Here is a 12,538-nt window from a genome sequence, read left to right as displayed (position 1 = left end):
CTCTGCGCCCCAAACCAGGTTTGGTTCCTTTGTTCATTCTTCGCCTTTGGCGAGCTTCAGGAGTGAAGACTGCCTCTAGCAGCCGGGTATCTGGGGTGGCCAGGAAGTGAGGGAGGTGCCCGAAACTCCCTGTGCTTAGTCTCCTAGGAGATCTAAATGCACTCTGTGGTGATTGGCTGGCTGACTGTCCGGCAAGGACAGCCACCCTGCTGCGTGAGTGACAGATAGGCTGGAATGAATGGGAGAGAACTGAATAAAATGAGAGTTGACCACTGGAACAAAAGAACCAAAGGCGAGCTTGAAGAGGACAGCTGCTGCAACTCCTGGACCGTTGGTTTGCCCGGTGAAGCCCTGCTGCAGGCCCAAATCACCAAGTTCACCACGACAGAGAAGCCCCTTCAAGGACGACTTCTCTCTTTGAGTTGGTGGGACCAAACTCGACACTAAGCCACCTGGGTACCAATCTCTGAGCTGGTTGTATTTTCCTCAGAGTGCTGCAGGAAACCGAATAACCAGGGAGAGGGGTACCAGTTTGTGTGCTTGACTACAGTTACCGGAATTGAAGATTTGCTAGTTGCCAGCTTTTTGACCAGTCCCAGTGCAGGAGTCCCCCCGACGCCCTCCCTCTTTGTCCCCACGACTGAGGCCCAGGAACAGCGAGATCTGCAGGAACTGCCAGAAACAGAAGTCTTCAGCTGCATCTTTTTCTTCATTTGTAAGGTACTATGAAATGAGACGGAGTACTTACCTCACGCAGTCAAAGTGCTTGAAACTTTTGCAATTCACAGGCCTAATCAGCTTGTGACCCAACATATGATTCTTTTTACAAACTACTGAGAACTTTGGCAAAAGTAGCCTTGCTTTGTAGTAGCTCTTCCTTCCAAACGATCTGGTGTTTCCGAAAATGACGACTCTTTCCCAGAGCCTGGTGAGACCCACCTAGAATGGCAGACGACCTCAGAAACAGCAAGCACACAAGAAATGACGAAAAAAGGAGCCCACCATTTTTGGTATATGGTGGCTCTTCTGTGCATTAACAAAGAGGAATTAACAGCCTGAGAGTAATAAAAACAGTCATAAAGGTAAAACCACTGCCACCAGCCATTCATGTAAAATTTCCAATTGTAACAAAAGTTTACCAGGCAAGTAAGAAACTCCACATAAGGTGGGGTGTGCTGGCTGTTAGGTGAGAATTAATGCAGTCAAACTGTTGCGGTCTACACAAGACGCATCTGCTTCGTATTAGGTAACCCCACCTTTTAATATAGGTTATATATAGCGCTCTGTATATCATATAGGCCTGTACTACACAAGTTGGTAGTGTGACTCAGCAGCCAGGCTGATCTTAAGAGGGGTAATGTGAGCTGCAGAGTACAAGTAGCCAAGTAACACACTTAAAGTTATATATAAATATGTATTCATAATTATAGACAAGGTTTAAATAAGCATTCCTTAAAAAGCTTTATCTACTAGTAACATTCAATCAAAGTTTGGATTCCGTTTTTAAAAGATAATAAAAGTTGGTATTTCCTTTTCTGATGGCAACACGTTTTCCAGCACATGGAGGGACTTCAGTAGAGGTCAGAATTGCACTTATTTTCAGTTATTGAGTTGTTTAAGGAAGGGACGGTTAGAATCAGACCGAAAACATACTTGCAACAGTTTGTAAAACAATTACAATCTCCTAAAAGGAGGCAGGTAAACGTATCCCAGCAATAATAGTATCCACAATTATAACTTAAGAGGGAACAAGTACTGCCAACGCCAGAAGGTTCAGAGGGGTGCCTTTAGGGAGCTAGGGCGGCCAAAGTCAATGGACAAAGTCAATAGTTCTGATGCACTTCTTAGATAAGGTCTTGACAAAGTTAGTAAGTTCAGAAGAAATCACAGTAACTCAAGTGAGCTACTTTGTAGGGAGCATAAGCTGTTAGGCCAGTGCAGGCGAGTTGAGATCAACTCCAAAACGTACTTCGCAAGATAGGAAGCACAATTTATGGCTAAAAAGGTGAACACCCCAAGCCCCACAGTACCTGTGATTTGAAGAAACATTTTCCAGCTGTATTCCTCCTTGGTACAGCTTGGTAGACCTGTGTTCCTGGCGATTAGTCAGGTGAAAAAAGGGAGGACATCTGGCGGGCTCCTGCAGCAGTACTTGGGAGAGTGACTCCTCAGCAATGGATTTCCTTTGTTTCAGCAGCACTTGTGTTTTGGCGCCTTTTTCTCTGCGTCATTGAAGAATGAAAACTCCAGTTGTAAGAAGCTTGCCCCCTCGGTCCTGGACTCTGGATCAAGATTTCTTGCTTCTGTAGGGTCCTCTGGATGCCCACAAAGATTTGGACTGCGCAAGACTATGCACTCGTCAATGTTCACAGGACCCCTGGCATTGGGCTTCTGCAGCTCTGGTGAGTCATACCAAGTAATTGAAACTTGTCTTGAGGCTAGTTGGTCTTAACAGCCCAAGGGAGGAAGCCGTCCCGTACGGGTCTTCCCAGTCAATATGAAAAGAGGGTCAGCACAGCTGAAGGGCTTCACTAGGCCCTTCGCGGACCAGGAGGGTGCTGCTGGCGTCTGTCACGTCTTCTTCTGATGTTCCTCTCCAGTGGTCGACTCTGCCTCTAGTCCCAAAATAATTAATTCCACCCTCCCTTCCTCCCAAGGGGCAAAAAAAAACAAAGGGCTCAAACCAGTTGCAACCAACAGAGTAAAAGCCCAGAAGAAACTAACAGAATCGTGTGATTGCAGTATCTACTACAATTTTCTTAATCCAGCTTCCACGATCCTTACTCTTAAGCCTCGGAGCACCTACAGTCCAGATTTCAGCCTAAATCGCATCCTACTGCAACCTTATCTCTCCTCCGTGGCCTCCTCCCCTCTCTCAGCAGTGAGCCTCTACCCACTCTCCTCTGCGAGCAGGAGCTCTGGAGTCACTACCCCCAACACCTCCTGCTTGTCTCAGTGCTGGCTTGTTTATCCTGCATCTACCACCCTACAATATTAACTCTGACCCGATCGCCGACTTGACTCAACACTGCAATCTCCTTGCCCTGGGCGTTTGCGACTGGTGAAGCGCGGAGTCTCCCGCAGCCATACTGTGGGTCGCCCGTCACATTAACACAGGCCGCCGGACTGAGGGCGCTGCCTTGTGCCCTTGGCGAAGCATCCCCTACGGCACCGCCTCCAATGTCTCTGCTCCGGATTATCTGAGCCTGCCTGCCATCATAACACATTGCAGCATCTGTCTACTGCGACTGCCCTGAGAGCAGAGCCTCCCTCCTCAACCTCGCTGCTCTGACCCGCCGCTCAGCCTAGCTGTTGCAGACTGCCGAGTGACCTGCTGCTGCGGTCGCACTGAGGTAGGATTTGGCATCACTGCCACGACCCCTGCGCTGCTAGTCCCCCCCCACTCCCTCATGGCTGCCCAACTACGCAGGCTGGCCAGCGCCCTACCTTCGCAGCCGCACTGTGGGCGGATAATATCACTCACCATACTACAGAGCTTCCAATAGACTGTAGCCGTCTGTTTTTTTGCCCACTGAGACCACCTTTGCCTTTCTACAGCGGACTGTAGCACTGTTCGATATTTCATCCGACGAGTTTGCCTGTGCCCTGCTACAACGGACTGTAGCACTGCCCGCCCAGCTCCTGGGCTTTCCCTCCGTCGGACCCTTCTGCGCTTGTCCTACTGTCTGAGGTCCCCACTCCTCCTCACCAGGGCATCATCCCTCTCCCAACGTTCCAGCTGCTCTCACCTTACTTCTCATGGACGCTCTGCTGCTGTTCTCCCAAGGTTCCTACTACCCTCACCAATCCACCCTTGGACGCTCTGCTGCCGCAACTTTCACTCCACTCAGACACTCACTCAACTGCCTGGGGCTCTCACATTCCCCCACACCCCCCTCTGGGTCTCCTCCTCTCCTACGGACCCTGCTGTTCTCACCTTGCCGCCCTGGTCGCCATGCTTCTCATACTCTCCCAAGGATCCTGCTGCTCTCACCAACTGCCCTTAGATGCTCTGCTACTGCAACATTTACTCCCCCCCCCACACTCCGACACTTGGCCCCAGTACTACTCTTTAGGACCTCATCCTCACAACCCCCATTCCTGCCCCACTCCCACACCGTCTGTGTCGCTCTACTGCCGAGGCTACCAAATCCTCCTCTTCAGGGCTTCACCTCATTGCCATACTCTCTTCACCTCCGCACTACTCACACTCTTTGACTACCTGCGGAAGCTCAGCTGCTGTGGCTCCCCACCCTTCCTCTCTAGGGCCTCAGCCTCCGTGCCCCATCACCCTCTCCCTTCCCTCTACTGAACCTGCTACAACTCCTGATTCCTACTCTGTGGACACTGCTGTTGAGGCCACCAGCATGTTCTCTAATCCCCTTCTTGTCATGCGCTGTCTTTCCCCTCTTCGGTCTCCCTCCTCTTCCCTCTCCCTCTCCCTCTCCCTGCTTATCCTCCTGTCCACCCCCATTACTCAACCCCCTCCTGCCTGCCCCTTCCCCCTCACATTATCCCTCCTCGGCCTAACCTTACCCACCTTTCCACTGTCAAACCCTCCAGGATCATTAACATTGCCCTCTGGAATGCCCGATCCATCTGCAATAAGGCTGCTGCGGCTCTTTACTTGTTCTTCCAACTCAACCTTCACTTTCTCTGCATCACTGAAACTTGAATGCACCCCTTCAATTCCACTGTTCCCGCTTCTCTCTCCACCCCATCTTCATCCTTCTCTCATGTCTCACACCCCTCTGGTCGTGGAGGCGGCGTTGGTCTCAGTTTCCACCCTAAATGTCTTTCTTCAACCCCTACCTTATCTCTCCCTACCTTCTCCTTAGATTTTCTCTTCGCATCCTTCACTTACCCTCATGCTATCTCCTTATTTACAGACCTCCTGGCCCCCTCTCTTCCTTCTATGAAGACCTGGACCACCACCTCTCATCTCTCCCTCCCCTACTCCTCTCTGTTCTCAGCAATTTCAACCTCCCTCAATCTCCTCTCAATCTTCACCTCATCTCTAGTTGATTCCTACCTCCTCTCTCCCCTTCCTACTCCTCCCTACCCCCACACACTCTGGCTCCACTCTCGATCTCATCTTTCTCCGATCTTACTCCTCTTCACCTGTATCTTCCCGACCATGCCTTACTCTCCTTCTCCTTTACTCCTCTCCCCCTCCTACTACTCCTTGTCCTCCCCCTCTCGTGGCAATCTCTGCAACTTCAACCCTTCTCTCTTAGACTCCTGTTCTTCCTCCCTTCCCCCCGCTCCCCGACTTCATTTCTCGGCCGATGACGCCCTCTCCCCTCTGTCCTCTATATCCACCAGTCTTGACCAACTATATCCTCTTACTTCCTTCTACCCTTCTCACAAACCTTCCCAACCCTGGCTCTCCTCACCTTCGGTCCATGCATAGTCTCCTCCATCGCCTTGAACGACGCAGGTTCAAATCCCCTTCCGACTAATCAATCCTCCTCTTTCTCATATCACTCTCTCCATGACTCTCGTCTCATATCTGCCAAGTGCTCCTACTATTCTAACCTCCTCCACTCATAGCTTCTTTCTGCCGCTGCATTTTCCAGACACTCCCTCGCCTTCTTTCCCCTCCTACTACTGACCCTTCCACAAAGTCTCCCCTCTCTCCCTCCAACTTTGCCAACTTCTTCTCATCCAAAATTCTCTCTACGCCAAAACATCCTCATCTCTCCTTCCTTCTCCCCTCCTCTCCCACCTCTGCTAACATATCCAACTTCTCTCCTATCACATAATCCTGGGTCTCCAGTCTGCTGTCCAAAACTCACCCTACTGCTGCCCCCTCCGATCCCTTCCCCACCTCCCTCATCCCGAAAATCTACCCTTTCCTCATTCAATACCTAACTACCTTCTTCAACACCTGCCTCTCCTCTGCTACCTTTCCTTCAGCTTTCAAACACTCCACCATCATCCCCATCCTGAAGAAACCACCTGCTAGCCCTCTTATTGCTTCCAACTTCAGACCAATCTCTCTTCTCCCCTTCATCTCAAAGCTCCTTGAGCGCCTAGCCTACTCTCAACTTTCGTATCCACTCACTCCCTCCCTCCTCCCCACCTCTCAATCTGGTTTCCGCCCTAAACAATCCACTGAGACTGCTCTCACTTATGTACTTCATTCTCTCCTCAATGCTCGCTATTCTAAGCAATCCTGAATTCTCATCCTCCTTGACCTCTCTGCTGCTTTTGATACCGTAGGTCACCCCTTACTTCTTAGTACTCTGTCCCTCCTTCGGCTTCAAAGGCTCTGTCCTCACGTGGCTCTCCTCTTACCTCCAATCTTTTCTCTCTTTATACCTCCCTTCTCGCCCCCATTATCTCTTCTTTCAGCATTTCCCACCATTTCTACGCTGATGACTCCCAACTCTTTCTCTCCTCCTCTTTTTTCACTCCTGACGGAAGTCCTTTTCTTACCTCTAACTTACTTTCATCCACTTTCCCCCTTCCAATCTCCCCATCTCCACCCATGCCCGCAATCTTGATCTCTACATGGACCCCTTTCTCCTGCAACCGCATCTCTCTCACCTCTCGTGCCTATTTGCACCATCTCGTCAACATCTGCATGATCTGCTCCTCACTCACCTTCCACTCTTCTAAACTCTTATCTCCTCCCTTATTTTCTCCCGCCTCTTCTACTGCTCTTCTCTCCTCTTCGGACTCCCTGTCCCTCATCTGACTCCACTAAAATTCAACTACCACTCCTCCATCCATACTCTGTCTTCTTGGCCCTCGAGATTCTATTTCCACCCCCCTCTTCTCAACTTGGCTGGCTTCCCTCAATCTCAAATAAAATTTCAATTCCTCTGTCTAGTCTTCAAATCTCTCCATGATCTCGCCCCCCCCCCCCCCCATCTCTCTTCCCTCCTCATTTTACTCTCACTCCCGCTCTCTCCGCTCAACTGATTTCTACTTACTCACTGAACCCCCCAGCCCCATGTGCCTCCTCACGCTTCCGTTCCTTTCAACTCTTGCCCCCCCTTGATTGGAACTCCCTACATCTTTCTATCCATTCCACCCCTATGTACTCATCCTTCTGCTCCTCCTTGAAAGCCCTTCTCCACTCCCCCCGACTTTCCTTCCCTACCTTCTCTCCCCCCACCCATCCATCCATCCATCCCTCTCTCCCCCTTCTTCCCGCTGATCTCAAATCAGACATTGAAACCTTCCTTACCTACCTCCTCTACCCTCCCCTCCCCCTTCCCTTCCTTCTAAGTAAATTGTTCTACATATTGTATCACTGGTTTGTTTCAGGATTGTAAATATGCTTCTTTCATTGTTGTACCTGGTTGTTATACTGTAAAGCACTTTGGATTAAAGCTCTATATAAAAATTAATAAACAAACAAAATGGCGAAAAAAGAAGACCGGGGCCATTTTGAAAAAAATGGACACCCATGGGTGCTGTACAGCAGCTCAGGGTTCAGCCTACTGTAAAAATGCGCACTGGTAGTAATAAAATTAAACCACCGTCACCAGCCGTTTCAAGTATGTTAGTGTAACAAAAAAATGTTACATAAGAAGTGTAATAGGAATTACTAAGTAATCCCCCAGCACTCCACATAGGGTGGTGTGTGCTGGTCCCACAAAGAGAAAACCAAGACAGACAGGGATCATCTTAGTATTCTTGGGAACGGTAGTTCACCCAAGAAAATGTAATTCAACAGAGAAGTCCCTCTTAGTGGCACTGCGCCTAAGGTGCTGTGTCACTATACACAAAGCAGATACCTATGGAGTAGGTCAGATTTGTATTTTTTATTATTATTACTTGTTTATAATCTAATACAATTTTTACAAGGTCCTTTTCCGTTTTTGCAGAATCTTTGTAAAAGGCTGTGAAAAAATGACAGGAAGCAAAAAGAAAAACTGGGTGTTGTAGGGGAGGAGTGGTCCAAAAGACCCCCCCTTGCCTACATCTCCACCCCGGGTGAGGGCCATGGCTCATCGGGCGTTCCCTCCTACCACCAGGGCCCAGGTGGTGGATGGCTCACCTGCTGAAGACATTGCCCGCACGTATTAAATTTAGCTAGGCCTCAGAAACTATTTAGTGTTTGCTAAAAGATGGTGTGAGCTCAGCGCGCTGTAGCGCGGCCCCCACCTCCGGAAAGTTTCAGTCCTCCCTGTCTCCGCAGCACCATGGTAGATCCGCTGCAAGCCCGTTCCCACGAACAAGACGGGCATGATCTAGCGTAATACATTAACAGTGTAACAGTTCACCTTCCGCAGTGTATCGCTGCTCCCACAATGACCCGGTCAGCAAGGCCTGGGCGATGGGAAGAAATGTAGAATGGTCATCTGCTGAAAGCAGACAGGTACCCAAATATGAATGTAAGAAATCACTTTTAATACATGTATCCTCTCCATACAACCACTCTTACTAAAGAAATCTGTGAAATTGTGTAATTATCGTACATGACACCAGCCGTGAAGGACCCACACCCCTGCAGGGGTGTGCAAATGTTAAAAGCATTTCCGGGGGATTATTCTTCATAAGTATCACTGAAAGCCCCACGCCCCGCGGTCCCGCACCACAACCGAACTGATGCTGCTAGAGTACACAAGAAAACGAATGTAACCATACCAAGGACACATGTGAAGAGTGTGCGGGAATGCACTCGTCACACGTGTATGTCTAGGCCCCTCATGTGCCACCTCCGCCACGTACAGTGGCGGGTTACTTTCTATGTACTCCACCAATCCTAATACTACCTCACTCACTGCAAATGTATATGCATATAACTGAATACTGTAGTTGTTAAAACATAGTGTATGAATAAGGTGCTCAGACTGGGTATAATCGAGACACATCCAGCAAAGTTTAAATGCATGTTTCAAAATGATTTGAATAAGTATTATAGAGTGTTCAAATGTTTGTGAAGTTTTTACCTAAAATCGGCAACACACGAGGGAGATACCTTTGTGAAATACGTGCAAGGCCATTCCCCCTCCCACCTTGCGAAGGCTGCCAAGGCATGAGAGCAGAGGCCCGCGCTGCGCTACTCCGCCTCCCCCAACCAGACTGGAGCCGCTTCAAAGATTTGTAGCCCCCTCTGCAGCACCCAAGGCCGCGGCCCGCCACCTGCATTATTTACAGCACAGCAGTAAACCTCTGCCTGAACACACGCTTCCAAAAGGCGCCCCCCCCGTAAGCCCCACAACCCACCGGATCATCTTAGACTTATGGCCCTGTGCAATCAGGACACCCAACACTTTGACAACACACAGCGGAACATCCATAACTTCTAACAAGGCAGAAAGACCTGTACCGCCCGTCCCAGGCCCTGAAGCTTAGCCCCTCGACATATAGCCCTGGTCAACAGGACACTGGTAACCATGTCCTGACATATTACCTCCAGACCCCTCACAAGGTACATTCCTCCTGTGTTGCATTAACCTGTAGAATAACCTATTGGAAGATTTACTAAAAAAGATAATATTGCAATGACTGAATGACTGCGGTGTGCATGGCCCAGGGCAAATAAGTCAGGAAAGGACATTCATCTCTGACACTGGCCACGATGGCACAACACCACCGCCCGGATGAACCCAGCCAACCTGCCAGGCCCAGCCCAACCCGCGAGGCTGACCAGTGACGTCTTCCAGCCAAAGCCAACCACATCGCAGCAGCACCTATAGTTAGTCGTCGCCACCCAATCCCATTGAACTTGTGCCCCCTATAGTGTGTAGGTTCTTATGACGTTTTTGTAAATATATACGCCTGTCTTTGCTATTGTCAGACAGAGCGCTCTCAGAGTTTTGCAGAGTTCTTTGCATGCCCTATTCTAATCGATAAACTCCCATTTAAGCTCACCCGCACTCTGTCCTGGCTTTATTCCCGATTTGGGAGAGTCCTTTATTGTCTCTCATTGCGGAGAGGATCGTGCTGGTTGGGGACGCATGCCTTCAGTGTCAAGGAGTCAGGGGGGTAGGGAAGAGAGAAGAAAGTGTAGTAACAAAGGTTATTATAATAGAGAATTATTGAATTTTCGCTAGTCAGATGCAGGTCAGCCTCTTAGTCATGCGTCGTTTGAGCTGTGATCATTTTCATTGCCGCGTCTAGAATTTTGACCGCCACTATGGAGTATCTGACTTTCTCCCCTGCTATCAAATGGCACCATCAGATTTCTTCTCTAATTTTGGTGTCTCCAAAGAGCGGCATTCGATAGGAGATCCGGAGTTGGCTAGTCTTGACATTTCATTAACAGATGTTTTATCGTTTCCAGTTCAGAGTCACCATTGCAGTGTCTGTATTTGTCTGACGTAAGTGCACGGATTTCTTGTGTTGGTAGCAAGTTTAAACATAGTCTCAAAAGATTTCTGCAAATCTTTGTTCAGGAATTTGGAGCAGTATGCTACTGGGACTTTATTTGTTTGTCGATGGTGGTAGGTGGGTAAACAATCTGTTTGCAGTGGCCTTGTCACACGTTGAGATCCAGTCATGAAGCCCCATTTTTGTCTTTACTCTTTCGGTGTTGGTGATCAGATCTTCTTGTGTGCAGGCCAAGTCTTTCAATTTACTGACCAAATTGCTTTTCCAGATGTTTAATGCTTTGCAGCGGCCGCTTTGAAGTTCAAGACAAATGATCTCATTTATCGCCAAGGTGTCTGGAGTTAAAAATATTCCACAGAAGCTGCATTTGGCTTTGTTCTGCTGCGAGAGACAGAAGACCGAGTTTGCGCCTAATGGCTGCTATTGAGGTTGACTTGGAAGTCCCAGCACTGATTTCTACACATAGCCTATCTTCGTCCAGAGCGAGGAGGGAATATTAAGGGATGCGTCCATTCCATAAACCAGGGCGGGCACCACTTTGGATTTATAGACCTGTATTGCCGGTGTTAGGGAGAATTTTCCATATTTTCTGTCCACCAGTCTGATTTGACTGGTCAAAGTTTTTGTTTTGGTCCAAAGTGTTTGTTGCATCGCTTTTTCGTTACTCGTTGTGTCCACCATTATGCCCAGGAATGTGAAGTGCGTAACTACTTCAATTTTTATGTTGTTGATTGACCAGAGGCTTTTGTCCTTTTTCTTGTCGAGAATTAAGACTTTTGTCTTGGCTATATTGATTTCCAAATTGTTTTCTTTGGTGTATTTGGCTAGGTTAGATAGCTGGCGCTGGAGACCAATCTGGTGATCTAGCAAAGTTAGATTGTACACGTAGAGACTACGGGGTGTTGGATGTTCGCCTATTTTGGGGGGTAAAAGATCTCACGGATTCTTCCGAGCGTTGAAATCCCCAAGGAAAGCGATAGAGAGATGGAGACAGTGGGCAGCCCAGTTTTACTCCTCGCTCCGATTTGATTTCTTCTGAGAGTAATCCCTGGTATCGCACTCGCAATGTGGTGTCTTTGTGGAGTGCGATCACTGGTTCGAGGATATCGGCAGGGCAATTCCAGGTCTTTAGCTTGGTCCAAAGTTTTTGACAATCTATTTTGTCAAATGCCTGTGACATGTCGATGAATGCTAAGAACACTCTTGGAGCACCCGTCTTGATGTTGCTTTTTATTATGTTTAGTAAAAGGATGTTGATGCTGGTGCTTGCGTTTTTCAAGAAACCGGTTTGAAAGGAGTCTGAGCATGGGTATGTTCTAGCCCACTTTTGAAATCTTTTCAATAATAAAGGTGGTGGAGATTTTACCAATTCTGTCCATCAGCGCTATTGGCCTGTAGTTTACTGGATCGGCTCCCTTTCCTTTTTTGAAGATTGGGACCATTACGGCTCGAGTGCAGGATGTGGGAATCTGCTTTGGCGTTTTGCAATGATGGAAAATTTTGCTTATGAATATAGACCACTCTTCCGGATTCTGTTTGAGGTCGATGTTAGTGAGACCATCTGGTCCCGGTGCTCTTGATCTTTTGAGTTTCATGATTGTTGCTTTGAGATCTTCTACGACTGTAAGAAAGATCGGCCCACTTATTTTCAGCCGGAAATTGTAAGGTCTTTGTATCCGATGTTAAGGGGGCAAAAAGGTTGGAAAAGTGGGTTATCCAATCAGTTTCTGGGACCGAGTTGATTAGCTGTCTTTACGAGAGTTTTTGCTGGCTAGGGTTTTTAACATGTTTTCAGTGTCATTTTGATATAGGGTTGCCCTCTAGCCTCTTAGCCAGGTTTTATAGCTCCTTGCTGCAGCCTGAAATACATTTCCAGTTCGTCCGAATCCGGCGGGTGGCTGTTCCGCTTTCATTTTCTTAGTTCTCTTCTTTTCGCTGCGAGTGGTCGGATTCCATAAACAGTAAAACACAAAAACCAAAGTCAGGAAAAATGCATGAGGAAGTGAGAAAAGGGTCCCACTCACTCATGAGGAAATAATCACAAGCTCCAAGTCAAGCAAAAGAGCTGGGGGTCTCTAAGGTTGAAGGGAATTGGCACAGAAATGAAAATGCTCCCAAACACTGGCTCACTATTAAAAAAAAAAAAAAAGAAAACAAAAAAAAAAAAAAGGAACTGTAGTTCACACAAGCACATAAAAGAGAAAACAGGGGAGCCCATAAAGGCAACCCAGCCTAAGCCCAAATG

At 48.2% G+C, this 12,538-nt stretch overlaps 1 protein-coding gene across 4 annotated transcripts in view; it reads right to left on the bottom strand.

The window, feature by feature from the left end:
• ZNF839 (zinc finger protein 839) overlaps positions 1-12,538 on the bottom strand; it is a 239,824-nt gene that overhangs the window by 143,064 nt on the left and 84,222 nt on the right. The gene's annotated exons all lie outside the window — the stretch shown is intronic.

The sequence above is a fragment of the Ambystoma mexicanum genome, chromosome 14, assembly GCF_040938575.1.
Source record: "Ambystoma mexicanum isolate Mex_15411 chromosome 14, UKY_AmexF1_1, whole genome shotgun sequence".
NCBI lineage: Eukaryota > Metazoa > Chordata > Amphibia > Caudata > Ambystomatidae > Ambystoma > Ambystoma mexicanum.
Note: the sequence above shows the minus strand (reverse complement) of the source record. Positions and strands in the feature narration are given on the sequence as shown.